This window comes from Triticum aestivum, chromosome 6D, assembly GCF_018294505.1.
Source record: "Triticum aestivum cultivar Chinese Spring chromosome 6D, IWGSC CS RefSeq v2.1, whole genome shotgun sequence".
In the NCBI taxonomy this organism is placed as follows: Eukaryota; Viridiplantae; Streptophyta; class Magnoliopsida; order Poales; family Poaceae; genus Triticum; species Triticum aestivum.
This window is the reverse complement of record NC_057811.1, coordinates 19,334,344-19,339,984: the sequence shown is the minus strand read 5'-3', so window position 1 is coordinate 19,339,984 and position 5,641 is coordinate 19,334,344.

Genomic DNA, 5,641 nt, shown 5'->3' with positions numbered 1-5,641 from the left:
CACCCCGCGCCCCTCGCCCGGAGCCCCGCCGGAGCACTGCCTCGACGAGGTACTGCCTCGCTGCCCGTTCGTCGTTGCCGGTTTTTGTTAAAAAAAACCCTTCGTTTAAAAAAAAACGTAGATCGGTTTTTTTTCGGTTTTATTATTTTGCGAGCGTTCACCGAACCGTTCGTTTTAACGAACGCGTTCGTCGGTTTTTTCTCTGTTAACGAACGTCCGTTCTTTAACCGTTCGTCCATTTTTCTTTTTTGTCGGATTTTTCTGCGATTTTCTCAGATTCGATTTCTGATCGAATCTTCGATTCTGTTTAACTTCTCGCTCGTTTATCGGAATCAGGCGATTCAAGCGCCTAGAGTTTCGTCTCGAAATTCTCTTTCCGTTTAACCTACTCAAAAAAGTTTTTGCTACAGTAAAATTTGACCTAGATCCAGATTAGTAAACGAAGCTATTTTCTTTCGCCGTTTGACTTTCGTTGCTTCGTTCGAGTAGATTCTTTTTGCAAACCGGAGTTCTTAAGTTGAACTTTCTGGTTGGATCTTTCATTCGAGTTTTACCTGTGCATTAGATGAGTACTGATTGTATGCTTGTTTGTTTGTGATAGAGTACCCGGAGTGTGCCGCTTGTTACTTCGACTCGTTAGGTTTTGCGGATCATCAGCAAGGCAAGTAACACTTTGATCATACTTTTCATACCCAGTTTTATTGCATTAGATCTTTTCCTCAAACAGTTGCATGATTAGGATCTAATTAAATTGTGAGTATTTGAGAAGTAGTTGAGGTAGTACCTATTACCTGTTTTCTTATCAAACCCTTGGGAGTTACTTCTACGTTGCTTTTATTATTGCCATGCTATGCTCGTAGACGTGGATGGGTTTGAGTGATATTCATGACAGATGTGAGATGTTTATTAATGGTTCAACTTAAGGTGGCAACTAAAACTCACATCTGGGTGGATTGAGGTACCTGGAGAACCCAGTGTTGTCTGTTTGTATAAGGTCCGCCACCCAGGCTCAAAGGGATCATAAGATTGTTCATGCTAGAAACTTCCGTGTGCAGCCACAAGCTATTATGGGCTCTAGCATAGTTGAGTAGGTTACAAGATCTCTTGAAGAGGTGGGCTAGCAGATGTAGGGGAAAGTAGGTGTACCGGTCCATCCAGAGTAGAGAGTGATTGTTTCTGAAAGGCTGTGTCTCGGTCATCCGTTTCTCAAACATCATGCAGTGCGAGAATCAAGCGGAGGCGATCGAGTCTTGTGGGGAAAAGTGCGCAAACCTCTGCAGAGTGTACAAACTAATCATGGTTAGCCGTGTCCCCGGTTATGGACAACTTGAGTATCTAGTACCTGGATTATCATTTGAATCTCATCACTATGTTACTTTTAATTAATTTTGTTGGGTTAATGATGACACTTAATTGGGATTGAGCTGGAGGTACCTTCTCAATGTTTAACAACCACCATGATAGTTAAATAAAATTTATTACTTTGAAGTAGGATAAAATTGGCTTTTCGCAAAACTGTAACCATAGAGCTTTCCACCAGCCATATATGCATGTAGTATAGCATTATTATTGTTCATTGCTCTCTATGTGTTACTTTGCCAGCATATCCTATGTGCTGACCCGTTTTCGGGCTGCAACGTTTCATGTTGCAGACTTTTCAGACCACGAGTAAGCTGCCTTAGGTCGTGGTCTTATACTCAGTGATGCCGCTGGAGTTGATGGACTCACTTATCTTCCAAGTCTTCCGCTGTTATCGTTTTAGATGGCCTTAAGCCATATTTATCATACTTAATCTCTTCGGAGATATTCGATGTAATAAGTGTGTGATTGCTACTCTGTTATAAATCCTCCATTTGTACTGTGCGTGTCAGCATTACTGATCCAGGGATGACACTGGTGCACAGCAGCACAGACCATTTGAGGTCTGGTCGCTACAAAGTTGGTATCAGAGCACACCTGACTGTAGGACACGACCACTAAGCTTAAGCCCTAGAAAGCTTCTCTCTTCTCATTTCTGACCCCTCTCCTTTTTCTACTCTTCTAGGAATGGCGAATGCAAGGAGCAAGTTCATGCAACCAGATGAAGACACGCCGTTTGGTCGACATTTGAAGGAAGTCACCAAGTACTTGAACATAGGAATATCAAGCATCACCGGAACCTACAACGCCACCTTACCTGAAGAGGAGAGCTGGAAGATTCAAGTTATCATTCCAGGAAGCATGTTTAGTGCCATAAGATTGGTTTTCGAAGCACCAACTTGGTGTTTAGGGAAGAGCATGGCCGCACACATCGCCATGGGACGCATTGGAGAAGTCTAGCACCAGGAGCTTAAGGATACAATTTACCAAATTTGTGGACGCCGAGACACGCAATGGGAGATGATCAAGACCAAGAAGGATGGATCAATCGCAGCTTTCATCCAGGAGCAAAACCAACATATTCGTCGCCAGGAGAACCAGATGTGCACGGACAAGGAAGAACTGAAGAAGGCATTAACGAAGATCAAAGAGCTCCAAGAAGAACTCAAGGCTACACGCGAAGATTATTTGGAGGAAATCAACGCACTAGTAGGGAAAAATGACGACCTGGAGAAGAAGATTGGAGTATTCGTGGGAAATCCAGTGCCAAAAGCAGAAGTCGACGAATGCACTTGTCCGGATAACTACATCATCATCGACGACACCGACTCGGAACCAAGTGAAGACGACTGGGTTGACGAAGCTGGAGCAGACATCATGGAATCTTCAACGGATCAGAATTTCTAGTAGACCACCATATCAGTAGTAGTTTTCCCCCATTTAATAGTATAGTTCAAGCACTTTGTAACGCTAGTTAGATCGATTGTTTCGCCTTGTTTGAATTGATTGAGTGATATTGATTGAATTTGACTCATGAGCATATGGGTAGTGTTTTCTCTCTAGACCTCATTCTATTCTTAACTCTCATCTTTTCTAAACTATCAGATGCCTCCGAGACGCGACACCGGATTTGTTTTCCCGCCAGAGATCACCCAGTTGATTCAGCAACAGAATGCCCTGATGCAAGTGTTAGTGCAGAACCAAGCCAACCACAACAACAACAACAACAACAACAACCCACCGCCACCACCACCACCTGTTGATCACTTAGACCGTTTCTTAAGGCTAAACCCGCCGGTGTTTTCCAGTAGCACCGAGCCGATTGTAGCAGATGATTGGCTCCGCAAAGTTGGAAGGGAGTTGACCACTGCAGGATGCACAGATGCGAAAAGAGTGCGTTTTGCCGCACATCAGCTTGATGGACCCGCAGCATCATGGTGGGAGAATTATACAGCCACGCACCCTATTGACACTGTCACATGGGACCAGTTTCAGCAAGCTTTCCGTACAGCTCATGTTTCAGCAGGAGCTATGGCTATGAAGAAGCGTGAGTTTCGCAACCTACGCCAAGGAGGACGCACCGTAGGCCAGTATGTGGAGGATTTCAGTAAGCTAGCATGTTATGCACCAGATGACGTTGCTACAGATGCTGCCAAGCAGGAGAAATTTTTGGAAGGGCTGAATGATGAACTAAGTATGCAGTTGATGGTAGCAACCTTCAACAACTACGTGGAGCTGGTAGATAGAGCTCTCATGATTGAAGGGAAGCAACAGTAGATTGAAAACCGCAAGAGGAAGTATGGACAAGGGAAGTACAATTCTGGAGCCCAGCAGAAGCCACGATTTACCTCGAAGCCGGGAGGACAGTTTCAGCATACCCATGGAGGAGGTAGTTCGCACAACCATAATGGCTCCAAGAATGGTAATGGGAATGGAGGAGGAAACGGACAGAACCACACCAACCCATCTACCCCAACCAAGAGAGATCTAAGTCACATTACTTGCTTCAAGTGCCAGAAGACTGGACATTATGCAACTGATTGTCCTGAAGCCCAAAATGGAAATGGAAATGGAAGCTCTGGGAAGAAGCCGAACCCGTTCAACAAAGGACACGTGAACCACGTGAGCGTGGAGGAGGTTGAAGCTCAGCCTGATGCAGTAATAGGTAAGTTTTTGGTTAAGTCATTTACTGCAACCATTCTTTTCGATACTGGTGCATCGCATTCATACATATCAAGGGGATTCGTGAATAAGTTTAAGATGTCCACCCAAGTTCTCAAAACCCCTATGTTAGTAACCTCGCCAGGAGCAGAGTATATGGCAAGCCAAGGATGTTTTCAGATACCATTGACCATTGGTAGGCATGTTTTCCCCTCAGACCTCATTGTTTTGGAATCGCAAGGTTTGGATGTGATTTTGGGAATGGATTGGCTATCGTTGTATGGAGGAAACATCGATTGTGCCAGCAAGACGATTTTGCTTACCACCCAGAAGGAAAAAGGATCAAGTATGTATCCCGGCATATGCCGAAGAGGACTCACGTGAATTCCTTATCAGGAGTTGTACAGGAGGAAGTACCAGTGGTGAAAGATTATCCGGATGTATTTCCAGAAGAGTTGCCAGGCATGCCACCAGATAGAGACATTGAGTTCTTGATTGAACTTTTGCCAGGCACAGGGCCAATATCTAAGAGACCGTACAGGTTGCCCGCAAAGGATTTGGAGGAGATTAAGAAGCAGATCAAGGAGTTACTGGATAAAGGCTATATACGCCCAAGTTCGTCACCTTGGGGATCACCAGAACTTCTAGTGGAGAAGAAAGATGGATCGCTGAGGATGGTTGTTGATTACCGAGGATTGAATGAAGTGACCATCAAAAACAAGTACCCACTGCCGATGATCAATGATTTGTTCGACCGCCTACAAGGAGCTAAAGTATTTTCCAAGATCGATCTACGATCAGGATACCATCAGTTAAAGATTCGAGAGCAGGATATACCTAAGACGGCTTTTACCACCAGATATGGACTGTATGAGTATACCATTATGTCATTTGGTCTGACTAACGCACCTGCCTATTTCATGAACCTGATGAACAAAGTGTTTATGGAGTTTTTGGATAAGTTCATCGTGGTTTTCATTGATGATATTTTAATCTTTTCCAAGGATGAAGAAGAGCATGAGGAGCATTTGCGATTGGTACTCGAGAAGCTGAGAGAACATCTGTTATATGCCAAGTTCAACAAGTGTGAATTTTGGCTGAAGGAAGTTGGATTCCTTGGACATGTTATTTCTGCAGATGGAATAGCAGTTGACCCTGCCAAGGTTGACACAGTGACAAGTTGGGAACCACCCACGACAGTTGGAGAAATCCGGAGTTTTCTTGGACTTGCAGGATACTACCGGAGATTTATCGAGAATTTCTCAAAGATTGCTAAACCCGTGATTGAGCTATTGAAGAAAGACACCAAATTCAATTGGACTGAGGAATGTGAAGCTAGTTTCCAAGAGTTGAAGGAACGATTGGTTACATCACCAGTGTTGATTCTGCCGGATCAATGCAAGGATTATGAAGTTTATTGCGACGCTTCTCGTCGAGGACTTGGAGCAGTGCTTATGCAGGAAGGAAGAGTTGTGTCATATGCTTCACGACAACTTAAACCCCATGAGAAGAATTATGCTACGCATGATTTGGAATTAGCAGCCGTGGTGCATGCATTGAAGACATGGAGACATTTTCTCATCGGAAACCATTGTGAGGTGTACACGGATCACAAGAGTTT